At 52.2% G+C, this 26485-nt stretch overlaps 1 long non-coding RNA gene across 4 annotated transcripts; it reads right to left on the bottom strand.

The window, feature by feature from the left end:
* Positions 1–1272: 1272 nt before the first annotated feature.
* LOC105854775 (uncharacterized) lies at positions 1273–26260 on the bottom strand. Of its 4 annotated transcripts, XR_012920641.1 has the most exons (6): positions 25313–26260; positions 6002–6088; positions 5171–5577; positions 4681–4747; positions 4329–4516; positions 1273–2847 (listed from the first exon to the last, which is right to left on the bottom strand). It is a non-coding gene; the product is annotated as an uncharacterized LOC105854775 (long non-coding RNA). The 4 variants fall into 4 exon arrangements; XR_012920640.1 differs by lacking the exon at positions 5171–5577 and having other exon boundaries at positions 25313–26049; XR_012920638.1 differs by lacking the exon at positions 5171–5577 and having other exon boundaries at positions 4329–4747; positions 25313–26080.
* Positions 26261–26485: the final 225 nt, after the last annotated feature.

Below are 26485 nucleotides of genomic sequence, written 5' to 3'. Positions count from 1 at the left end.
GCCTGAGCCACCACACTTGGCTCTGCTTCACTGTTTATGTTCCAATTTTATCAACTGACCCAGAGATGTCGTTAAAAGCAATTATTTTCCTCCAGTGCAGGATCCTGCCTGGGCTCAAGTGTTGCATTCAGTTGTTCAGACCAGGCCTTCTGAGGGGCACAGAGGCACTACTATTGTGCTGAAAAGGACAAGAAAGCCACCGTGACAGAAGCTGAGATTTGTAGAATCTGGGTGAGGGGGTAAATGCAGTTTCTTTTACTATTTTGTTCTTCTTTTCTTTTTTTTTTTGAGACAGAGTCTCGCTTTGTTTTCCAGGCTAGAGTGAGTGCTGTGGCGTCAGCCTAGCTCACAGCAACCTCAAACTCCTGGGCTCAAGCGATCCTCCTGCCTCAGCCTCCCGAGTAGCTGGGACTACAGGCATGCGCCACCATGCCCGGCTAATTTTTTTTTTTTTTATATATATATCAGTTGGCCAATTAATTTCTTTCTATTTATAGTAGAGACGGGGTCTCGCTCTTGCTCAGGCTGGTTTTGAACTCCTGACCTTGAGCAATCCGCCCGCCTCGGCCTCCCAAGAGCTAGGATTACAGGCGTGAGCCACAGCGCCCGGCCTATTTTGTTCTTCTTTCACGTATGTTTAAACATGTCGGTAAACTCGTGTTAAAGCAAATCAAGCAAACAGACTGGAAACACATGCCAAGCCCACGGCTGTGAGCCGGGACTGTCCGGCCAGAGCAGAGGTCGGGCTCCCTGTGTCCAGGTTCACACCCAAAGCTCCTGAGAAGGTGAAGCAGGACGCAGGCCACAGGCTTCACCCCATGTCCTTGTTGTCACCTGCTGTCCAGGTGAAGGGAACCGCCCTCTGGAGGGACAGGGAGGGGCCAAGGGCACTCTCTGGCTGTGAGAGACTGGGGCACGGTCTCCCCTGAAGGGAAGGAACTGGGGAGTCTGGGAGGGGAGCTGGAGGCCTGGGGTCCCCTGGCTGGTCCTCCCGGCCAGGCTACCTGCACCACACGTTTCCTTTGTCCCTGGCAGGCCCGGAGGCGGCGGGTGGAGCATCCAGCCGGGGCAGAGTGTCTGGCGGCAGCTGGACAGTCCCCAGCCCTCCCCCAGCCCTGGCGCCATCCCTGCCCGCCCCTCCTTCGGGCTCTCCCACGTGATCGGGGAAGGACTGGGGAGATGTGCAGAAATCCACCCTTTCTCCCACCGGTGCCCCTTCAAACCCTCACGCCTGGGATTCGGAGCCTACAGTTAAGGGTTCTGAGAATTCAGGACGGGAAAAATCGACATGTCTATTTTTGCTAATCTTTCATTACAATCTGGCATTTCCTTCCATTGTGCGTGCAGGCATCACACGACAGTAGCATGGGCGGGCCTGGGACTCTGTCACCAATGCAAGCGCAGATGTTTTCTAATCACACCAGTCGTTGGGGACACTGTGAAAATCTTTTTTTTTTTTCTTTTGAGACAGAGTCTCACTTTGTTGCCCAGGCTAGAGTGAGTGCTGTAGCGTCAGCCTAGCTCACAGCAACCTCAAACTCCTGGGCTCAAGTGATCTTACTGCCTCAGCCTCCCGAGTAGCTGGGACTACAGGTATGAGCCACCATGCCCGGCTAATTTTGTTTTTCTGTATATATTAGTTGGCCAATTAATTTCTTTCTATTTTTAGTAGAGACAGAGTCTCGCTCTTGCTCAGGCTGGTTTCGAACTCCTGACCTCGAGCAATCCACCCGCCTCGGCCTCCCAAGTGCTAGGATTATAGGTGTGAGCCACGGCGCCTGGCCTAGATTGGTCTTCTAGTTGAGGACTTTATCTGTGTGGTCACCAAGTCCAGGTGTTAGAGCACCCTCATCGCTGTCTATTCAGAGACTACCCTCGTCTTCCCAAGCCGACCTGGGCTCATGGTAATAAATGCCACCCTCCTAGTATAGGACCCTCCTGCAACCAACCAGGTCTGCTTCCCTTGCTAAGGGGTCAGGCAGTCCGGCAGTCATGGGCCAGGGACACCTCAGTGCCACGGGGAGAAGTTCCAGCAGGTCAGACAGAGCTCCCTGGCGTGGGCTTCCCTCTCTCCCACTAGAGCAGTCCTAGGAGTGTCAGTGTTTACATGTCATGCTCTGAAATAAACTTTCAGCTGAAGGCTATGTGCTTTCTCCTAACAATGTATATGTCCCACAGAGGTTTTCTTCTCATGGACATCCCATTTTATCTGGACCTTCTCATTGCTTTGGGCCACTGACACCCACCAAGAGAGCCCAGGCCAACCTTGACCCAACCCAGCAACGTTCTCCCTGCAGTGTAGTTTCCTGCCAGACAGACACCTGAAGAGAGACTGTCCAAATCTGCCAACCTGTGCACCTTGTCCTCCAGACAGTGGCTTCTCTTTGCAAGCTAGGAAGATGGCATTGTGGTTTCTTCCTCAGTGCTTGGTGAGTTTGGTTAGTGTGAGTTGGTCCCCCAGAAAGGAATTCCCTCTGGCCGGCAGAGCTAGGGGCTGCACTGCAGACCACAGCGAGTCCCCCAGGGTGAGTGCTGCTTGCCCTCTATGGCCAGCTGACCCAGCACTCTGGGCAGCACCCTCCCTGGTGGGCCCTTTCTTTTCCTGGAGTCTTGTTGGGATGCAGGTTAACTTTTTGGAAAGGAAACTCAGTTACAGAGATCACTGCATCCTCAGATGCCCAGGGACCATTTGGGAGATAAATTTGCAGTAATCCATTCTGACCACCAACAACTGGTCAGGGGTCAGCATGTCCCCTCCCACTGGAACAGAGGCATGGACAGATCGAGCTTGGTATTGTCTGGACGGAAGAACTTTCCTCCACCCTCTCAGGCTCAGCGTTTGGGAACCTGCACAAAACAGAAAAAGGCAAATTAACAAGAAAGAGAGGCGTTTGCAGGCAGGATGGATGTCACAGAAAAATGTGACTGGGGGTGGCAGTTAGCATTTGGGGCTTATATGTCATCTTCATAAGTGAATGAGGGGAGATAGGGCACTTTTGGGAAAACAAATTACTTTTTTTTTTTTTTTTTTTTTTTTTTTTTTTTTTTTTTTTTTTTAAAAGGTACTCAAATGTCAATTTTATTGCTTAGGCACACATTTATTTGCTATTAGGAAGTAAAAATACAGCATATCAAAATTTCCTTTCATTACAATTTTTGAAAACCAGAAAATCTAATCAATTAATCTCTAGCCCAAACTACCCAATGTTTCCTTCATATTCTTCTCCCACAAGTCACCGCTGCAAATTCTTGATGTTGAGTTTTATCCCACTGACTTTAGGTTACACTAAAACACATGGGAATACTTCAGACCTATTGGGGATTCTTTGGGTAAAATCAAAAAGTAAAGCTAAAGTATACTGAAGTTATTCAAATACATTCAAACTACACACATCCCTTATAAATTACTAGTATCAAGGTAATAGGGAAAAGATACAAGAAACAGATATCAGAAATCATAGATTATTAATAGATTATATAATTCAAGATTATTGCTACAATCTATCCTAACAAAGCTTTTAACTTGCTTCATAAAATTACCAGCAAAAAAAAGAAAAGCATAAGAATAAGGTTCATGGTAAAATGGGCAGGATGCCATCATCACATCCCTATTTTAGCATTTTCTTTAGGATCCCATTTGCTAAGCACGCAGAAATTACACCTGCATCTGAATGGTTTACCTCTTGATTTACCCCACTGAGGATCCTGAAATCCAGTGTTGTTGTTGTCGTCATCGTCGTCTTCTTCCTCTCTTTCACGCTTCTCAAGTTTCTTGATTATAATATATCGCAGTCTTGCCAGCCTGTTTTTCTGCTCAGATAACAGAGTCCTCACTCCTCTTCTCCTGTAAGGCATAAAAACGCCACCTTTCATAGCCTGGGTGACTGTTTCTTCTCTAGCCGGCGGTTGGGGTTGGGGTAAATCCTCTGGTGGAAGGGAACACATAGTGGCGCCAGCGCTGATAGACAATTTACTAAGGTTCCTTGTTAAAGTTTCAGAGAAGTTAAAAGGCTCTGCATTGCCTCGAGAGTTTTCTTCAGTGAGCATGTAAGACTCGGGGGTCAGGTCTGAGGCAGGCATTTCTGAGAAGTCCATGGCAGTCTTGTCACAGCGGTAAGGTCCCTCTGGGTCTCTGGATCTCAGCAGAACGACAGGAAACCTGGAGGAACCCTGTCGCTCAGAAAGAGCGGGAGAGGCCGAGCTGCAGCAGACGGTGCGGGGAAGAACTGAACTGACCAACAAATTACTTTTGGGAAAGATGAATGGGCCCCTTGGAGAAGGGCTGACGGGTGAGATACTTTTGTGACAATGTTTAGGTGATTCCTTACCCTGGTGCTGGCTTCTCCTCAATCTGCCCTGGTTGCAAAACGCCCAGGGAGGGGATGGAGGACAGCTCAGTTCTTTTGGGAAGCTCTGCTATTAGATAAGAGGAGTTTAGGAAAAAAATAAAAAACAACTCTTCCCAGCAGTGCGGATGCTTCTTGACTTACGGTGGGGCCACGTCCCTGTAAAGCCACTGTAAGTAGAAAATATGGTGAGTCGAACTGCATGAAAACATCTAACACAGCAAGCGCCATAGCTTCGCCTCGCCCACCTCACCGAGCTGGGAACGCTTACGTCCGCTACAGTTGGGCAGAATCCTGCGGCAACACAGTCCCCTGTAGCGCATGGGTTTCTTACCTTCCTGCTCTCGGGGCTGACCGGGAGCTGCCCAGCATTGCAGAGGGTCGGACCCCATATTGCTACCCTGGGAAAAGATCAAAATTCAAAATTTGAAGTATGGTTTCTACTAATGTGGACCCCTTTCTCACTATGACAAAGTGGAGCAATCCTAAATTGGGGCTGACTGTATGTTCTGGGTCCCTGCAGGACCAGGGCCCCTCTGCACCGCCACACACCAGAGCCAGGCTGGTGGGGCGGGCGGGCGGGGGTTGGGGTTGGCCCACCCGTCCCAAGGCTGTGGCAGGGTGGTTTTCCCCCAAGCGGGGAGGGTGTGGGGGTGGGTGGGAAGGGTGGGTGGTTCTCATGGCCAAGTCGAGAGGTGGTTGAGGGTCAAGACTGTCAGGGTCAACTATGAACTGACTCTCAACTTCTCTTTGAGAGGCTTCCTTTTCCTGCTTTGGGAAAATCCTGCATAGGGTTGTCATGCGGACGAAATTAGATAACCCACTTGAAACACTTCATGCAGCGTCTGGCACAGAGTGAGTGTTCAGTGAATTCAGCAGGTTCTCTAGGCACCGAGGACACAGCAGTGAGCAAAAGCAACGCCCTGCCCTCCTGGCCCCTGCCTTGTGGAGAGGAAGCTGCTAGACAAGAGCAGTGCTGTGAACCATGGTGCCGCCAGGGAGAGTGTAAGGCCGGGTGACCCGGGAGAGGGAGCAGTGGGGACAGATTTGCAGGTCAGGAAGGGAGCACTGGAGCAGAGAACAGAAGGAAGTGGCAATCATGGGGACTACGGTTATATTATTGTGGTGCCGCTCCTGCGTGTTCCCAGAGCACTTTCCCGGTCACTTAGTCCTTTGGAGACCCAGCCGGTTCCCATCTCCATTGCTCAGGAGGCCGACCCTCCGCAAACGCCTGTAGGACAAACACATTTCTGCTGGTGAAGTTAGTGGGGCGTGTGCACGCAGGGTCCCCGGTTCCGGACTATGTTTGGACGGAAGATTTTTCTGGCTTTGGACTTTCCTCCATTGCTCTCTGCAGCACAATTCCGCACCACGACAAAAGCATGACCAAGATCTGCCTCCTACACACCCCCAGCAGGAGCGATTGTTCTTGGGGAAACTGGCCCACTGCTTCCAGCGTGACGTGGGGAGGCCAGCCCAGCGAGGCCCAGAATAGAAGGGCTAAATTTAAACCCGTGTGCAGGCTTCAGGGAGCCAGGGCCCCGCCCTCCAGGTGGACAGTCGCCCCCCAGCCACGCCCCGCGCCCTCCCAGACTGGAAACTGTTGCCGGCCTGGCTGCCCAGCCCTGGTTCCCTCCCAGGGAAATATGTCTCACCGCAGTGGCAGGATCTGCTCTGGAATTTCCCTGCAGCCATGAAACACCCTCCTGGCAGAGCTGCTCTGACTGGGACACGCCTAGAGCCTGAGGGGACACGCCCAGAGACACACACTTGTAAACAGAAACAGAAGGAGGTCGGGAAACCAGGGACCCTCGGGGAAGGCGCTGCAGCCCAGCTCTGTCTCCTCCCTGTGCCCGGTGAGAGAATCAGCTCCTTGTCCCCAACCCCTGTTTTCACCTCTGCAATATTAAGATAGATCCTGGAAAACTCAGGACAGAACAGAACTTCAAAGGAATTATCCTAGAAAGTTCTCCGATTAGTTCAAACACATTGCTTTTGGTGTACAAAATATTTTTAAGGCTGGGCACGGTGGCTCACGCCTGTAATCCTAGCACTCTGGGAGGCCGAGGCGGGCGGATTGCTCGAGGTCAGGAGTTCCAAACCAGCCTGAGCAAGAGCGAGACCCTGTCTCTACTATAAATAGAAAGAAATTAATTGGCCAACTAATATAAATAGAAAAAATTAGCCGGGCATGGTGGCGCATGCCTGTAGTCCCAGCTACTTGGGAGGCTGAGGCAGTAGGATTGCTTGAGCCCAGGAGTTTGAGGTTGCCGTGAGCTAGGCTGACGCCATGGCACTCTAGGCCGGGCAACAAAGTAAGACTCTGTCTCAAAAAAAAAAAAATCCAAAATGTTTTAAAATTCTTCAAAAAGAATTCCTTTCGGAACAAGCTTTAGCACATACGAGTCCGCATCCTTACATTTCCAGACATTTCCTTTTTGCCTAGAATGATCCCCACCCTTGGTCCCAACACACTTGGTGCTGGTTCCACATACTGAATTCAAGATTCCTGCAAGGACTGTGAGAAGGGTCTGGCAGCTGCTGTCACTAGAGCCAAACCCACCTGAGGCCCACAGCTGGCCCCAGCAGGGACAACTGTCCTGGAAGGGCAAGTTCCCTTCTCTAAACTCAGTCAGGAGCAGGTCCCACTAGAGCCTTAAACAGCTGGACACTCAGACACACTCACACACACACTCGGGCACACTCACTCTCACACACACTCTCATGCACACTCTCACACACACACTCTCACACTTACTCCTGTTAGGGACCGACCTTCCACAGCCCCACCGGACAGAAAAGCAGAGACGTTGAGGATGCAATCACACAAGAGGAGGTTTATTTTCTGGCTAGCCAGGGTCCAAGCCCCAGAGAACCAACGCAGTGGCCCCTCTCGCAGGCAAGGACCCCGACCGGAACAACGGCATGCCTTTTATCCCCATGGTGCACAATCTGCGCACAAGCCGACTACGCATGGATCATTGACCTTTAAAATGATTGGTTGCCCACTATTGCCTTTTGAAATAATTGGCGGGTTGGTTGCCCTCTATTGCCTGATGGGCCAGTCGCCCGTGCTTCAATGACCTCATCCCATAATTCCCGTTACAGCGGTGTAGCGAGCAAGCAATGACCAGAAGCAAAGGTTTGTGGTTAGCTCAAACCTTACTTGGGTGGGTTACTTGCCCCACCCAAGTAAATTCCTCTGCCCTTCCTCTGTCCTACAAATTTCTCTGCCCTACACTCCCACACACACACTCTCGCATACACACTCACTCACAGACTCACATACAACACTCATACACATTTTCACACCCACACTCTCACACCCACACTCTCACACACACTCACATTCTCACACACTCACATTCTCACACTCATACTCTAACACACACTCACACACACTCACAACACTCATACACATTCTCACACATACACTCTCACACTCACTCTCACACATATACACTCACACTCTGACACACAACAGTCACACACTCTCACACCCACACACTCACTCTCACACATATACACTCACACTCTGACACACAACAGTCACACACTCTCACACCCACACTCACTCTGTCACACACACACTCAGACTCCCACACACACTCACACACATGTACACTCACACTCTGACACTCACACAACACTCCCACACACGCATGCACGTACAAACACATACACAAATACATATGCACACACATAAGCACAAACACACACACTCACACATACGCACACAAAAACACCCACACACGGCCAATGGAAACTTCAGGTTTCAGCCACGACTCCCAGGGCAGCAGGGGAGTACCCCACGTGCACCTCCCAAGCTTTGTGCACCTTCTGACAGAGGGCGGGGACTGTCACTGACGCAGTGGGGAGGGTCCCAGCCCTGCACTGCAGCCACGCAGGCTCTGCCACAGGCTCCGTGAGTAGACAGAGCGCTGAGGGGACACACCCAACACACTGGGTTGCCTGGCAACAGGGCAGCATCATGCAGGGCTGCACACCCACGTGGGCCGACACGCTGGTGCTGTGTGGGCAGGGCAGGACCGCAGGAAGCCGCTGCCCAGTGCGACTGTGGCCATGGGGAAAAGCCCCACGCAGAAGCGGCTGGCACCTGAAGGGCCCACTCACCCCCACCCGGTGCTTACCCAGACTGGGACCCTGTCCAGGCAGGCCCCAACCTCCAGTGACGCCTCAGCAAGACACGCTCTCTTCTAGTGGCCAGTCTGGTGTCCTCGCCTCCTTTTTTTTCCTCTTGGAAAATCTTTGGCTTTTCAATTTTAATCAGCCAGTGACCAGTCTATTTCTGTAACTTATTTATTTTTTTTTTTTTGAGACAGGGTCTCACTTTGTTGCCCAGTCTAGAGTGAGTGTCATTGCATCAGCGTGGCTCACAGCAACCTCAAACTCCTGGGCTCAAGCAATCCTTCTGTCTCAGCCTCCCTAGTAGCTGGGACTACAGGCATGTGCCACCAAGCCCGGCTAATTTTTTCTATATATATATATTAGTTAGTCAATTAATTTCTTTCTATTTATAGTAGAGACGGGGTCTCGCTCTTGGTCAGGCTGGTTTCGAGCTCCTGAGCTCAAGCAATCCTCTGGCCTCAGCCTCCCAGAGAGCTAGGATTACAGGTGTGAGCCACTGTGCCCGGCCTACATTTAAATTTTTAAATGACAAATTTCTCTATGTCAAAAACCACAAACAAAACAAAGTTGAAAATATATATTCTGGGAAAATGTGGCAGAGACAGGCCAGGATCTGAAATATGCAAGGGCTTTGGAAAGTGGGGGCACCCAAGAGAAAGGTGGCAGTTGTGAGCTGGGAGATTAATCGACAATGAATGATCAGTAAGGGGAGAAAATCTTCAACCTCCTTAATACTCAAAGCAAAGCAAAACACAACCATTTGGGATGATGTTTCCCTCACCACAGTACCTGTCAGAGTAGCAAGTGAACACCCTGTTGGGGGGAGAGGCTTTCTTGCTAATTACTTCTAGGAATGCACAATAATTGGAAGAGCCTTTTGGTGAGCAAATTAAGCCTTAAATCCACCAATGCCTTTGGACCTGTCGATTTCATATTTGATATTTAGGGTGTTGTACACGTAGCTACAAAAACTGCAGTACTATGGCTAAAACAAAAAGAACAAAAAGCATTTACAAAAAAAATTTTTTTTTTTTGAGACAGAGTCTCACTTTGTTGCCCAGGCTAGAGTGAGTGCTGTGGCATCAGCCTAGCTCACAGCAACCTCAAACTCCTGGGCTCAAGCAATCCTCCTGCCTCAGCCTCCCAGGTAGCTGGGACTACAGGCATGCACCACCATGCCCGGCTAATTTTTTCTATATTATTAGTTGGCCAATTAATTTCTTTCTATTTATAGTAGAGACTATACTCTCACTCTTGCTCAGGCTGGTTTCAAACTCCTGACCTGGAGCAATCCGCCCGCATCGGCCTCCCAGAGAGCTAGGATTACAGGGGTGAACCACTGCGCCTGGCCAGCATTTAAAATTTTTTCCTGTCTTTCTTCGCTGTACACCCAATAATCCTCCTGGGCCTGTTCTACTTACGTGCTGCACATGCTGTGCTGGAATGTTGGTTTGTATTTTAGTGTCTCAACAAGACGTGCAGTTGGTGAGAAATACCCTGCGCTGGGTGAGTCTGAGGCTTCACCCAGCCCCCTCGCTGTCCCTGTGACAAGGAAAGGGTCTTCCCCCTGAAGGCGTGGGGGACCTGGGCGGGTCAGAAGCTGGCAGGAGGAGCAGAGCGATGGCCTGGGGAGCCTGAAGGTGGGTTGCAGGTGCCCAGAGCCCCGATCCTGAGCCGGTGTCTGGGGAGAGAAGGCCCCTTAGGACAGGACGGGTGGACAGGCTGTCAGGGCTCCGGCCACCAGCGCCCCTGCTGTCACCATGGAGCTGGGCTGTCTAGGGCATTCCCAGGGCACAGGTTTCTTGGGACCTGTGGGAGACCCCATTGCCACAAAGAGAGGCGACCCGGAGAACACCCTGGTATAGATTAGCTGCTGGGTGGCCAGAGCTTTCCTTTGTCCGTTCGCTGAGTTCACCCCTTCTACTTCCTTCCTCTAGTTCCCTGTCCCACTCTCCTCTCCCCAGCAGGACAGCTTCTTCCTCAAGGTGGCCACGGTGGCAGGTTTCCCCTGGCCTAGGCTTCCACCTGCTCCGCTCCCCACTCCCTGCCGCATAACCCCTGCAGTGGCCTTTTGGCACCAGCCAGGGGCACGTGGCACAGCCCAGCTTTCCAGCTTCTGAGAACTGTCTTCACTCCTTGGCTTGTGGCCACTGCCTGCATCTTCGAAACTCATCACTCCAGCCTCTACTTCTGCGGTCCCTCTTCCTCTCTCTGACCCTAAGCCTCCAGCCTCCCCTTGTGACAACATGGGGCCCACCCACATCATTCAGGATGATCTCCCCACCTCAAGATACTTCATCACGTCTGCAAAGTGCCTTTTCCCACATAAAGTGACATTCATAGGTTCCGGGAATTACGACGGGTGGATGTCTTTGAGGGGGCCGTTATACAGGCTTCCTGCAGTGTAAAACGCTGTAATGAACACAGGTATCTACCACTAAGATTAAAGACATGCTAACATTTTGCTTTATTTTCTTCAGTATTTATTCATTTATTTATTTAGGGGCAGAGTCTCACTCCATTGCCCGGGCTACAGTGCCGTGGCGTCTGTCGGACTCGCTCACAGCAACCTCAAACGCCTGGGTTCGGGGATCCTGCTGTCTCAGCTAGGACTATAGGCGAAAGCCACCTCACCTGCCTAATGTTTTGGTTTTTTAGTAGAGCTGTGGTCTTGCTATTGCTCAGACTGGTCTCCAATTGCTGGGCTCAAGTGATCCTCCTGCCTCAGCCTCCCAGAGCGGTAAGATTACTGGGGTGAGCCACCTTGCCTGGCCAATAATTATCTTTGTGCTTGTTTTCTTGAACACGTGTTCCAAAGACCTCAGTTGGGGACATCCCGGAGCACACATGCACACTTTCAGCATTCCTAGGTAACGCTGAGTGGTCCCAAAGAACCTCCTGATGGCAATGTTTAATAGTACTCATTTCCCCAAATCTTTGGGTTTTTTTTTTTAGATGGAGTCTCACTCTGTCACCTGGGCTGGAGAGTGCCACGGCGTCAGCCTAGCTCACAGCAACTTCAGACTCCTGGGCTCAAGTGATCCTCCCGCCTCGGCCTCCCAGAGTGCTAGGATTACAGGCGTGAGCCACCGCACCTGGCCATTTCCCCACATCTTTACTAGCATCTGGTATTTTCAGATTTACTACTTTTAAAAAATATATATTTTAAAACATATTTTCAGTCAATCTGTTCTGCTCCCAATCTTTTCTTGAACATTTATGCAGCTGGGACCTTTCCTCCATCTTGACCCTGAACGACAAGTCCACCCAGGGATTTCTGTGCTCCTCCATGGACCCCTCCCTGACTTCCCTCTCTGCGCCCACGCTCCGTTTCATTGTTGCCAGCTCTAGGGGAGCTTTATACCGGTCCGCAGCTCTCTGCTCTTCCCACAGAATGCCCTGGAATGTGCAGTGATTTCCCCAGGGGAGGTATAAAGTCTGCGTGACTATCCTGTAGCGTAAATGAATTAGGCAACTCTGAGCCTGATGAAGTGAGTAAATCCACTCTAGAACTATGCAGTCCTGGATTTTTCTTGCCTTCAAGGGTGTTCTGGAGTACACTGCCGATGGACTGAAAACTGTATCCTGGAACGTGCGGGATGGAGGAGTAAATCCAAAATTGGGGGCCGGGCGTGGTGGCCCACGCCTGTAATCCTAGCTCTTGGGAGGCCGAGGCGGGTGGATTGCTCAAGGTCAGGAGTTCAAAACCAGCCTGAGCAAGAGCGAGACCCCGTCTCTATTATAAATAGAAAGAAATTAATTGGCCAACTAATATTATAGAACAAATTAGCCGGGCATGGTGGCGCATGCCTGTAGTCCCAGCTACTCGGGAGGCTGGGGCAGGAGGATTGCTTGAGCCCAGGAGTTTGAGGTTGCTGTGAGCTAGGCTGACGCCATGGCACTCACTCTAGCCTGGGCAACAAAGCGAGACTCGGTCTCAAAAAAATAAAAATAGAAAATAAAAACAAAACTGGGGACCCTTTTCCCCAAGGCTAACCTTGTTTCTTTACCAGCCTGTGACTTTTAGACACTTAATCCCCTTCTGTTTTAGGTTTTTATTTTTATTTTATTTTTAAATTTTGTAAACATTATTTATTTATTTATTTAGTAAAGATGGGGGTCTCTATATGTTGCTCAGGTTGGTCTTGAACTCCTGGCCTCAAGCAATCATCCAACTTAGGCCTCCCAAAGTGCTGGAATTACAGGTATGAGCCACAGCACCAGGCTGTTTTAGTTTTTTAACTCCTTTTAAAATCCAACTATAGTGATGGGCTAAATAGCTTGAGCTCCTGCAACACAGGGGGCCATCTCTGAGTGACTGGCCGTCGTGGTGACCCATTCCCATCCTGCTGCTCCCTAAACAAACTGCAGTGGCATCATCCTCACGCACACACATTAAGCCAGTGATTGCTCAGCTCTCTGGTGCCAACCTGATAGTTCTGCGAGCTTTGTGTGTATCTTTAGCTGTATGTACCTATTCCCATAGTCCCAGGATCCCTGGGAAAGATGGAGCCTGGAGGATTGCTTCCCACGGGGGAACCACCCCCCGCCTCAAGGGGAGCCTGGGTGCTGCTGGCACAGTCCCTGTAACCTCCTGTTGCTGAACAAGGACGAGTGGGATGCACAGGGGTCCTTACCCGTGCACGTTCGAGCGTTTGGAATGAATCCTTCGCTCAGTTCCAGGCGCGAGATGGGCACTGTATCCCTTCCCCGTAAACCAATGGTTTATGATTCTCATGCTCAGTGTTGCCCCCATTGGACGATCATTCCCAGGGTGGAGACAAGGAGATGAAGGGGTCACAGAGACCAGCATGGCCTGAAGGCCCTTTGGGACCCATCGGTCACCATCTAAAGAGTACACAAAACTCCATTTCAATGGTCCAGTAGAAGCAGTTCTCCAGAGAATAACCCAGCCCAGCAGAGCCCAGGTGAACGCCAGCCCCGACTGTCCTCCTCCCAACAAAGACTGCAGGAAGCTCAAAATGTCTGAGAGAGATGCCAGGAGGCAGAGTGACAAGCCAACCATAGCAGAAGTCACCCAGAAACCCAGAAAAACAAATGTGTCCTAATGGAGCTCGGAGGGAGTTGTGGGCAGCCACCGAGGCGAATCATCCTGGCGGGTGTGCGGGCTGGGCTGCCCACGGCTTCTAGCGAGGGCTGAGAGGCTCACGGTCACCCCTCTGCAGGCACAAGGCTCCTCTCTCCAGGTTTTGTAGATTCCTGAATTCTCTCTGGCTGGGGAATTTGATCAGTCATGTGAAGTCTTTTAAAAGGAGCTCGGTGAAGTTTTGTTTTGTTTTTCTTTCTGGCGGAACAGTTTAAATTCTGTCCTGGCGGGGCGTGGTGGCTCACGCCTGTAATCCTAGCACTCTGGGAGGCTGAGGCGGGAGGATTGCTCGAGGTCAGGAGTTCGAAACCAGCCTAAGCAAGAGCGAGACCCCATCTCTACTATAAATAGAAAGAAATTAATTGGCCAGCTAATATATAGAGAAAAAATTAGCCAGGCATGGTGGCGCATGCCTGTAGTCCCAGCTACTCGGGAGACTGAGGCAGTAGGATTGCTTGAGCCCAGGAGTTTGAGGTTGCTGTGAGCGAGGCTGATGCCACGGCACTCACTCTAGCCTGGGCAACAAAGTAAGACTGTCTCAAAAAAAAAAAAAAATTCTGTCCTGCATTAAGGGCTCGCTTAACTCCTGATTACTTGATTAGAAATTAGAACATTGTTTCTTCAAGATTTACTCAAACCACAGTTTTTTTTGGTTTTCTTTTTTTGAGACAGAGTCTCACTCTGGCCAATTAATTTCTTTCTATTTTTAGTAGAGACAGGGTCTCACTCTTGCTCAGGCTGGTTTCGAACTCCTGACCTGGAGCAATCCTCCCACCTCGGCCTCCCAGAGTGCTAGGATTACAGGCATGAGCCACCGCGCCCCGCCAGGACAGAATTTAAACTGTTCTGCCAGAACAGTTCCACCAGATGTATGTCATTTTACCGTGGTGAGCAGGAGCTGGCTCTCATCCCTAGCCAAATTTGCACACTTCTTTTTCTTTTTCTTTGAGACAGGGTCTCACTCTTGCCCATGCTACAGCGCAGTGGCGCCATCACTGCTCATAGCAACCTCAAACTCCTGGGATCAAGCGGTCCTCCTGCCTCAGCCTCCCAAGTAACTGGGACAATAGCAAGCGTCACCACGGGCCTGGCCAATTTTTGAATTCTTTTGTAGAGACAGTGTTACCAAAAACTCGGCACTTATCCATGAGGCCGAAGAAGAAGAACGAAGACTAGCGCTTTGAGGAGGAAGGAAAGAGAGTTTACTTTCCTGGCAAAGGAGGAAAACGATAGACCTTCTCATCTCAAAATCCAAATTTTTCCCGAACATTCATAGAAATACAGAGCTTTTAAAGGATGGGTTCTCAGCTTCAGGAAATTACTGTTCAACTACAGTAGATAATTCTGACCACCCCATCTCCTGAAGACAATCTCGTGACTTCCACCCAGGATCTCCCTTTACCAGGTCTGGCTGGGCCATCTCCTGTTTTGCACAAGTAAACAAAAGACTTTCCCTGCCCCTCCCAACCACTGGCCTGAGGCAGGGATGCAGGCTTTAGACACAGACAATATTTTTTCTATTCTTCTTTTTTCTTTTTTTTATTGGCCTCACTAAACCATGCAAGACAGAAAATATTGTTGACATTTTTTTTTTTCCAGGCCATTCCCTCTGTTACAAATTCCCCACTCTGTTACAACAGGGTCTTGCTCTATTGCTCAGGCTGGTCTCAAACACCTGGCCTCAAGCAGTCCTCCCGCCTTGGCCTCCCAAAGTGCTGGGATTGCAGGTGCGAGCCACCAAGCCTGGCCCAAATTTCCTCCTAGCTCCACATTGACCAATGTCACGTTGGTAGCTTGGAATCAGCCATAAGTATTTACACCATAACAATTGGCAAAAACTACAAACATCAAAAGGAGTTACCTGTGCAGAGTGGAGGTGGAGAGCAAGGGTATCTGAGTTAATTTTTTTTTTTTCTTTCTGAAATTTTTATGTGCATAACAACCCGTTTTTCAAAGGAGACCTTCTTTCTTTGTTTTTTAGGAACAAAGGAAAGACTTCCTGCAGTGTTTATTAATCCCACGCCCTCAGCTGGAAACTGCCTGGGGCCAAGGTGTCTGGTTGAGGAAGAGAGAGAGCCTAGAGAGCTGTCCTGGCTGGGGTCCCAGTGGGCCAGTGTCCGGGACTGGAGCTGGGGGCTGGGCACTGGGAGGGCCCGAGGGCATGCACAGCAGCGCGCAGCCAGTCCTTTGAGAACCTCATTCTGGCGTCAAGGCTAAGAGGAGAGCCAAAGTAACGCCAAGTACTTGGCCAAGGGTTCAGGCCAAAATTGGAGTTGCCATATCGCAAGGATGGAACAGAAAAATGAGCGTGAAGACAGGACACCAAAAATGGTGTGGATCTAGGAAGGGAGGATGGAGGGGAGAGTTGATATAAGGGGCATGTTTCACAGAATATTTTATATTTTAGATTACGGGATTGAAGGGTGGTTTTTTGGCCATTCCTAAGACCATTTCTCCTGCAGTTTAAGTTAAAAGGGGGAATCAGCTCTGCCCAGGAGGAAGGAGTGCAACTAGGGCACTGAGGAAACAAATAGAAACAGGTGCCCCCCGCTGGGGAGGAGGCTCCCACAACCCCCTGGGGAGAGGCTGCAACCTGCAGTAAACAAGTTCCGGGGAATGAAGTAAAACTCCAGTCGGATTCCAGGAACCTTGTCATATTGGAAAAAGGACTCTTAGAGGTCCTGGTCAGGGTCTAGGGGTGGGCTGGGGGTATCCGTTAAGGGGATTTTGGGAGTGGCTTAGAAATTCTGAGCAGACATAATGGATGCCCAGGTGCAGGCTGGGCCACAGCCAGGAAACTCATCCAAGATGCAGCAGGTTGCCCGACCTGGAGTGCTGCCCCGTGGAAGGCTGCCAGGCCCCACAGATGGGGGAACATGGGGTAGCATCGCCCCCACCTTGGAGGCTGGGTGCCAGGAGAAGGAAACTGTCTAGGAAACTAGACACAAGGTGGCCACACATTTGCCTGGGATGGCGGTGGCGGATGGGGAGGTGGCACAGGTGGGGAGCGGGAGGGTGCTGCTCCCATGACTACAGCCTAGTGACGGTCTGTGCCCTCCAGGGAGTGTCTGTGCCCTCAGACATTCCCAAATGCCACCTGACAGTGTGGGCAGCACCCTCTGGAGGTCTTGCCCAGTGAGGCAGCCACTAGTTAAGCAGGAATTGAATAGACCTGGGCGTGGTGCTGAGCAGCAGGGCTAATAGGCCACGCCTTGGTCCTTTTCCTTTTTAACTTGCGGCTAAAGTCCTTCAATGTTCAGATAAATTAGATGCATAAATCTCTAATCACTGGCACAGGATGATCCTTATCTGCTTCCATATTGCAGGGACTTGACTATGACAAACCCACAAACAACCTTAAAATACTGCTGAACCTATTGATTAATTACAGTCAGCCGCCAAAGCCTCAAATCAATGACAGGTAAACTAAGTCAGTTTCTGCTGACATTTGCTCTCGACATGTTGAATGCTGAGTTCATGCGAACATCACTAAATCATGATATACTACAGATTCAGCTACTTGAGAACATATTTTAAGCTAACACATTCCCAAAAGCCTGTCAGGAAGCCAGCGACTGCCCACAAGACAGCAGAGGAAGGTCTGCCCGGCCCCCATCATTCATTTCACAAACGCCAAGACTCCTGGCTGTATTTTATGCTCGGCTCCAAGGATGGGAAGAGAGGACAGATCCTGTGTAGAGGAAAGGATGAGCCTGTAACTGCCATAGCACCACCAGGCTGTCAGCCCCCAAGGACTGCCCTGTGCTGTATTTGTGACTGTATCTCTTGCACCTAACAGGAGGCCTAGCACTTAGTAGGTCCCCTATAAAAACTTAGTGAAAGATGAATAATACAACACAATGCCTCTGATAAGACAGCTCTAGGAGTTCAGGGAGGAAGCAGTTAATTCTGATATGGGATTAAAGAAGGCTTTGCAGAGGAGGTGACAGGTCTTAGCTGGTACCGTGTTTCCCCGAAAATAAGACAGGGTCTTATATTTGTTTTTCCTCAAGAAGATACCCTAGGGCTTATTTTCAGGGGATGTGTTATTTTCCCCTCAAAGCCTCAGCTTGCAGCACGCACAGGATGGCGGGGACCCGACAGGGGGAGCCGGCCTTGTTGGTGGGGCTGCTCACACCTTTCGGTCACCTCTGGGATAGTAGCTGTCAGGATGGGGCAGATGAGAAGGGCTGCTCTTCTTTACCTCTCCCAGACGAAATGCACGGGTTGTGCTGATACACTGCGTAGCCACGCCCTTCACTAGGTCTTATCTTCGAGGTAGGGCTTATATTGTGCAAATGCTTAGAAATCCTGCTAGGGGCCAGGCGAGGTGGCTCAGTGCCTAGGTGGGCGGATTGCTCCAGGTCAGAAGTTCGAAGCCAGCCTGAGCAAGAGTGAGACCCCATCTCTACTATAAATAGAAAGAAATTAATTGGCCAACTAATATAGAGAGAAAAAATCAGTGGAGCATGGTGGCGCATGCCTGTAGTCCCAGCTACTCTGGAGGCTGAGGCAGGAGGATTGCTTGAGCCCAGGAGTTTGAGGTTGCTGTGAGCTAGGCTGATGCCACGGCACTCACTCTAGCCTGGGAAGGAAGGAAGGGAGGGAGGGAGGGAAAGAAGGAAGGAAGGAAGGAAGGAAGGAAGGAAGGAAGGCAGGCAGGCAGGCAGGAAATCCTGCTAGGGCTTATTTTATGGGTAGGTTTTATTTTCGGGAAAACACATTACTTGAAATGTAGGAGTCAATGGGCAGAGAAGGGAGAAGGACAGTCCAGGAGAAGAGGAATGAGTGGGAGGGTGTGACGTGGCAGAGATCAGACAAGAAAGAGGCAGGATGAGGGCTCTTGAATTGCAGATGGGTCCAGGTATTATAGACTTGCTGCTCTGTTCACAGTTTCTACACAGGTACGGTCCACATGACAAATCCCTCTTACAATCAGGAGCCAGGTTCTCTCTTTAGAAACGTTAATTTCCTTTTGTCAAATAATAAAGCCATGTTGCATTCCTTTCTCACCTTGACTGCTGGGAAACTCCTGAAGTATTGGGTCTCCTAATTATTTTTTTTATATCCCCTATTAGCCCCAAGCAGGACTTTTCATGCAATAGATCCTGTATTAGTTCTCTGTCGCTGCATAACAATATGAACACAAACATAGCAGGTTAAAACAACACACGTTTATTACCTCACAATTTCTCACAGGCGTCTGGGCACGGCTCAGCTAGGTTCTCTTCAAGGCTGCAATCAAGGTGTTGCCCAGGGTGGGGTCTCATCTGAGGCTTGACTGGGGAAAGATCCTCTTCCATGCTTGTTGGTTGTTGACAGAATGCAGTCCCGTGCAGGTTGCTGGGCTGAGGGCTTCAGTTTCTTGCTTGGTGTTGGCTGGTACTAGAGTATCTTTTTTTTTTTTTTTTTTGAGACAGAGTCTCACTTTGTTGCCCAGGCTAGAGTGAGTGCCGTGGCGTCAGCCTAGCTCACAGCAACCTCAAACTCCTGGGCTCAAGCAATCCTACTGCCTCAGCCTCCCGAGTAGCTGGGACTACAGGCATGCACCACCATGCCCTGCTAATTTTTTCTCTATATATTAGTTGGCCAATTAATTTCTTTCTATTTATAGTAGAGACAGGGTCTCGCTCTCGCTCTTGCTGGTATGGAACTCCTGACCTGGAGCAATCCGCCCGCCTCTGCCTTCCAGAGTGCTAGGATTACAGGCGTGAGCCACCGCGCCCGGCCCAAAAAAAAAAAAAAAGGGCAGAGGTATCCTAGTAAAACCATCCTTACAACTTTATATAACATATGTACACAAACATCCCATCACCTTTGTGGTATCTTACTAGTTAGAAGCGAGTCACAGGTCTCACCCACATCAAGAGGAGGGGGTCTCACAAGGGCATGACAAGGGCACGAAGACCAGGCAAAGCATCTTGAGGCCACCTTTTTCTTTTTTTAAGGCTGGTCAAGTGGAGCAGGGGGAGTGGAGAAGGAACAAAGGAATCTGTAACTGGTTGTGATCAATTAGCTATAAACTCCACTGCACTCGGACCAACTTGAGGCCACCTTGGTGTCAGTCGGCCACAGGCCCTCATCAGATACGAGCTGCTAGTTAACTGAACTACTCCTTCTGGCAATTAAAGTTATCACTGTTCCATGGATATACCTACTGTCTCCCCACGAAGACAGTGAGGTGAGTTCTCTTCCTGCTAAGATCGTCTATGCCCTTCCTGCAGCATCTGCTACAGGGCTGGGCACAGACGAGCGAGCCAATAAATATGAGATGAAGACATGTTATGTGATGCACATTACTGCTGGAAGGACCCGGAGCTCTCTACCACCAAGGTGATTATCTGAGTGTCATAAATTTCCCAGTTGACAGTTGTAATTAAAAAAAAAAGAAGCCCATAAAACAATGGTAACAGCCACAAAGAGGGAACTGGGGCAGACATCCCGTTATGAATGTGTGTTATGCTAGAAAAATGTCTCTTAAACCCCAGCACCTATTGTTTTCCTCCTCCTTGACAGATGAGCAATGCTCATAAACACTGCTTCCCAATTCTGCTTGTGCAAAATTTCACAACCACAGTTTAAGAGCATGGGCTCTCGGGCCAGGCTGCCTGGTTGGCACCAGGCAGAGCCTCTTCCTGTGTGACCCTGGACAGGTTGCTTAACTTCTTGTGCCTGTTTCCACATCTATAAAATGAAGATGATAATGGTGCCTCCCAAGGTGGTTATGTGGGTTAAATGAATTAATAAATGTAAACAGCCTGGCAGGTTAGTAAATACTAAATAAGTTTTTTTTTGTTTTTTTTTTTTTGAGTAAGAGTCTCACTCTCTTGCCTGGGCTAGAGTGCCTTGGTGTGTCAGCCTAGCTCACAGCAACCTCAAACACCTGGGCTTAAGTGATCCTACTGCCTCAGCCTCCCAAGTAGCTGGGACTACAGGCATGCACCACCATGCCCAGCTAATGTTTTCTATATATTTTAGTTGGCCAATTAATTTCTTTGTATTTATAGTAGAGATAGGGTCTCGCTCTTCCTCAGGCTGGTTTTGAACTCCTGACCTCGAGCAATCTGCCTGCCTTGGCCTCCCAGAGTGCTAAGATTACTGGCATGAGCCACCACGCCGGGCCCTAAATAAGCTTTTTTTTTTTTTTTTTTTTTTGAGACAGAGTCTCACTTTATTGCCCAGGCTAGAGTGAGTGCCGTAGCGTCAGTCTAGCTCACAGCAACCTCAAACTCCTGGGCTCAAGCAATCCTCCTGCCTCAGCCTCCCAAGTAGCTGGGACTACAGGCATGCGCCACTATGCCCGGCTAATTTTTTTTTTTTTTGTATATATATATTAGTTGGCCAATTAATTTCTTTCTATTTATAGTAGAGACTGGGTCTCACTCTTGCTCAGGCTGGTTTCGAACTCCTGACCTCGAGCAATCCGCCCGCCTCGGCCTCCCAGAGAGCTAGGATTACAGGCGTGAGCCACCGCGCCCGGCCCCTAAATAAGCTTTTGATAGCAGTTATTACTGGAAATTTCATTCTACCTTTAGAAGCCACCAAGATCAAAGCATCTTCTGTTTCTGCTCTCCTGAACCCCCTGGCTGTTAAAAGGAGGAGAAAACACTCTGACCCCAAGGGAAGTCCTGGAAGATGTATGTAGCAGTGGGGAGGTGATGGGAGGAATAATGGTTCAGGCCAGGGCTTAAAGTCCCCAACCTGAGCAAGAACATGGAGAGTGAAGGGTAATCAGAGGGTCGGACAAAGGAACGGCACACAGGATGTTAGTGGTACAGTCATCTCTTCTCTGAGTGACAGAACCTGTGATGTTTGCCTCCTCGTGGGAATCACGCCTGTGACCCATCACACCAAGCGTCTGCCAACAGGTTCTCTTTCTACCCTGCCATCCCTGAGGCCAAGCCTTGCCAGGAAGGACAGGTAGGAACCCACCGGCTTACCACAGGAGCCACTGGTATTGACTAGATCTTAACCAGTGATTCACACGATGCTATCATTTGGGAACTGGATGGCATCCTGTCCACCCCAGTGCTTTTAGGTGGGGCTAAGGAGCCCCCGCTCATGGGAGGGGTGCAGTCAATGTTCGGTGGCGGGACTGGGTGAGGCACTGCACCCACGAGGGCCTCAGGCGCCACTCCACGGAGGGCAGCAGGTGTCTCAGTTAAATTTCCCTTATGGGAGGGGCTCTGCCTCTGCTTCTGGAACCTCCCACCAACTCCACAGGGCAAAGGGCATCTTGAGTCATCCTGTGAGCAGCTGTGCACCTAGGTGTCCCGGAACAAGGCTTTCTTTTTCTTTTATTATCTTTTTATTTTTTTGAGACAGTCTCATTTTGTTGCCCAGGCTAGAGTGCCGTGGTGTCAGCCTAGCTCACAGCAACCTCAAACTCCTGGGCTTAAGCAATCCTACTGCCTCAGCCTCCGGAGTAGCTGGGACTACAGGCATGTGCCACCATATTCGGCTAATTTTTTTTTTTTTTTTTTGTGAGCAGTGGAAGATATAATTTTATGTATATATATTTTAGTTGGCCAATTAATTTCTTTCTATTTTTAGTAGAGACAGGTCTGGCTTTTGCTCAGGCTGGTTTCGAACCGCGGACCTTGAGTGATCTTCCCGCCTCGGCCTCCCAGAGTGCTAGGATTACAGGCAAGGGCTACTGCACCAGACCAGGAGCAAGGCTTTCTCATCCTGGCATGGCTGGGGGTGGTGTGATGGTGTCCAGTCTCGGAGAGCAAATAAGAGGGCTGAGAGGGGAGGGCGCTCAGACACAGGACACCTGAGAAGGCAGGCAAAGCTGACAAAGGCCACCTCGCAAAGGACCCTTCCAAAGCAGCCTGTTGGCTCCCCATTGCTGCTTAGGCCAGGGAACTGGCACTCTAAGGGCCGACTGGGCGCGACCTCTGACCCCGCACAGCAAGACAGCTCTGGGCCTCTGCAGACCTGGGTGTCCCTCCCCCTCCGTCCTCCTCCTACCCGCACGTCCAGGTCTTCTGCCATCTACAGGCAGGCATGGCCGCCTCCTGCCGGCTGCGGGAAGGGGCCCTGCGTGGGGTTCCAAACCCACCTGGAGGCAGACACCCTTTAATCTGGGACCCCTTCCTCGGCCCACACTCTCCCCTCACCCTCGCACCCCAGCCTGTTGGCCCCTGCGAGGCTGGCGTGTCCTGCAGAGCTTAGCAAGCCTCACTCGGAAGCGAACACGGCGTTTCTGACACTTTTCCCGCCAACATGGCGGGTGACTAGGTGGGAGGCTCCCGGGCGCGCAGAGACACCAGAACGGAATTAAACTGAGAGCCGACAGGACCAGGCCGCGGACGCGCAGTCCCTACAGGGCAAATGGGGACCCAAGTTGGGGACGCGGGGCTCCCGGACTGCCTTCACTCTATGTAATGTTTCCCCACCCTCTAAACCCGGCCTCGCCCATTTCTCCGGGGTCCACTTTCGGCTTATCTCCTCTTCCTGACAGCGGGGGGCACGGAGCCGTCCCCCGAGTTCTGTCACTTTCTGCCCGCGCGTGTGCCCTTTTTCCCGCGGGGGCGGGAGCCGTTTCTGCGCGGGAGCCGCGGCGCGCCGTCCTCCCGGGCGCGCGGGGTTCCGTCTGCGGCCGGCCAGGCCTCCTGCCGCCGCTGCTCCGCCTGCCCCTTGGGGGCACGCGTGAGGCCCTTCGCAACCCGAGGCAGAGGCGACCGCCGTACTCCCGGACGCACAGCCCCAGGGAGGGACTCCGGGCGCTGGCAGCGCCTTCGCGAAGCGCCGAGGCGCGCGGGCCGGGGTGACGGCCAACCTTGCGCACCAGCGTGGGGCTCGGAGGTTGCAGCCCTGGCGGCGCGGATGGGGGAACCGAGCGGCACGTCTGGGGAGGGTTCGGCTTCCAGAAAACGGACTCGGGGGCCTGCCGGAGGCGCCAGGGCGAGGGAGGCCGGGGGCGGGGAGGCGGCTCCTCCATGTTCCAGTTGAGCCCTGGAAAAACCCCGGCGCTCAGGGCAGAGGCGGGCCGGCTCACGGGCAGGCCAGGGACAGCGGGAACAAAGGCGGCCCGCGGCCGGATGCAGTCATGGAAAAACCCATCGGGGCGCCGGGGCGGGCAGGGAAGGGGCGGCGCGCGCCCGGCAGCCGTACCACCCCCGTCGGCCGGACTGGGTGGGGCTGCTCTCGGCCCCCGCCCCGCCGCGCGCCTCGCGGAGCAGGAAAATGCTGGGCAGGGAGCGTTGCTGGCCCCCGGGACTGGGACCCAGAAGCCCCAACGTCCCGGATGTCGCGTACCGCGTGCTCCCGGCCGCAACCGGCTGCGGGCTGGGGCTGGGACGCGCGGAGCACACGCAGCGCTGCGCACGGCCACCTGGCTGGCGGATGCAGCTGCGGCAGCTGGTGACGGCGGGCACTCGGGGGGCGCGCACAGACCCCGGCACTGCCGCGGACGCGTGCGCACACGTCCCTACACGCACACGATCACTTGCACGCACGTGCGCCTGGACACGCGGGCTGCCGGCAGCTCCCTGGGCGGAGGGAAGGAAACAGTCGGACGCTGGGGGGCCGAAGTAGATGCTCGTTAGGGCGGGCCCCCGGGGCTAGATATGCAACCTCAGAAGCTGGGGGTGGGGAGCCTTTGAAGAAGCCACGGTTAGGCTCGCCCCCGTGTTACAGGTGCGGGGACCGGGTCTGACGTGCCCAGGTCCCGCCCCAGGGCTAGAGTTTCCCTCCCGTGCAGGATGCTGCCCGCCCTAACCTGATCTTGTAAACCTGGCTGGAGTCAGGGAGGCGGCACGATGGTTTTGTTTTTTTTTCTATAGAAAAGGAAAGTATTGGCGCAGGTTGGACCCAGTGACTCCTGAGGCCTTTTCCAGTTCTAACTTTTTAAGAAGGAACTGGGCCCAGAGGCCATAAAAGGAGTTGGTTGGAGCTGAGAAAAAAAACTTAGGTGCCTGTTTTGGCCTCAGCCACATGCTCTTCCTGGTTCAAACGTCCCATTGTTTGTGCTGCTGCCTGCCATGTCGCCGGTGAAAGCCAGGCCCCGCGGGGACCCTGGGGTTGGGGAAGGGATATAGAGGAGGTCCCAGGCTCTGCCCTGATGGGGGGCTGTCGGGATGGGTGGCCGGTGGGGGTCCCTGGGAGATAGAGGGCAATTAAGCAGGAGCCCAGGCTTCAGAAAAGTTCGAGCTGAAAAAGGGACCGCCTTTAAGAGGCCTGCTGCTGGAATTGTCGCTGGAACACAGAAGGGGACACGGTTGTGGTAGTGGTGCTGGCCGCGGCTCTGAATATAGGGTCCACAGGGGCACGGGCACCAGCGACGCAGCAGGGTCAGATGCGCTGGTAACTACCTGTGGTCCCCTTGGGAACTGGCCTTGGAATCAAACGGCCCGGCAGGCCCCTCGCTAGCCTGCGCTTACCCAACGCCTTTGGGCCTCACATTTCTCATCTGTAAAATGGGGACAAGAGCTCCTCCACAAGGCTGTTTTGGGAATTGAAAGTGGGTATAAGTCCGCCTTCCACCCTGCCTTCCCTCCCAGTGTGAGGGGGACGAGCTCCCACCTCTATTCGGCATCTTCCCTCCCTTTGCCGCTTCTCAAAGTCCCTGGCGCCTCCCCTACTCCCCGCCCGCGGACTCCGAAGTCCTGGTTTGTGGCCAGCAGGTGGGGGAGGAAGGCTGGGGGAGCAGCGCCCCCTGGCGGCCGGTGCAGGAGGGCACGGTCCGTCCCTGGAGACAGCTAACCTGGTTCGTGCCTGGTGGTGGCTGGCACGTTGCAGCCTCCCAGGGGCCGACCGTGGGGCTCCACTCATGCAGGATTCCCTTCTGGCCCAGTTTCCCCGTTGAGCACGCAGAGAAAATGCTGCTTCTCCACAGCAGCGTCTCCTCTGCCTTCTCATGGCCCAGCTTCTTTGGCCTCAACGGGCTTCTCTCACTTCTGCTTGGGAGGAGTCAACGAACTTGGTGTTTATACTGTGCTTTGCATTCTTCTGAGCCCTGTGACACGCATTCCTTGTCGCGAGGTGTGCTGCTGCTGGGCGGTGGCCGCGCTAGATGGAAAGAGGACCGTGGTTCAGGGCTCGGCACCAGCCCTGTGGGCTGGTTTGGATTCTGCTCCTTCCTTCCAGTTGCGTTGCCAGGGCGATGTTCAAAACACTGGAGAACCAGTAGGGCAAGCATCCGCCAATCAGAACAGACCCTGCCACAGACGCCAGGTGCAGCCAAACCCATGTGTATCTGCTGAAGGTTCTGGAATAATCCCAGCCCTGCTGTGCCTGGGTTTCCCCAAAGGCGCTGTGGGGACCGTGTTCGTAATAGCAACACCTCCTAGGGCTTGTGAAGCCTGCTTAAGTCCGGGCTTGTACGGGACTGCCAAGCCAGCGTCTGCACATGGATAGCGCCCAACCAGTGTTATTCCCGGTCCCGCCTCCTGTCCGCGAGAGCTGAGTCACCTCTCGGACTCATTGACTAAGGGTGATTGTCACTTTTAGGGGAGACTCCCCAGCTGAGCCCACTGTGCACACCCCAAGTTCACCTCCTGCCTCTCGCCTCCCTCTGGGCTCCTCCTTTCCTCTCCATTTTCTCTCAGTGGCCTCATCTGTGCTGAGGCGCCCACAAACCCCTGTGTGGCTGAGTGTCGCCTCTCTGATGATTCTGGTCCTGACCCTGGTGCCCAGACCTCTCCTCCGAGCTGTCCCCTGAACTCCCCCCTCCCCACCCCAGCCAGGCACATCCCACAGCCCATCTCCCCAGAGCCTGCCTGTCCCTACCTTAGCAATGCCAGAGCCTGATCCCTGCCTCCCCGCCCCCAGGGCAGCTGCTTCCCTCCTCTCTGAGCTCTAGAGGGCACCTCGCACCATCTCTCGCCCCCGTTGCAGTAACCTCCCATCGGTCCACAGCCTCTAACCACCCACGCTG

Source organism: Microcebus murinus, chromosome 8 (assembly GCF_040939455.1).
Source record: "Microcebus murinus isolate Inina chromosome 8, M.murinus_Inina_mat1.0, whole genome shotgun sequence".
In the NCBI taxonomy this organism is placed as follows: Eukaryota; Metazoa; Chordata; class Mammalia; order Primates; family Cheirogaleidae; genus Microcebus; species Microcebus murinus.
Note: the sequence above shows the minus strand (reverse complement) of the source record. Positions and strands in the feature narration are given on the sequence as shown.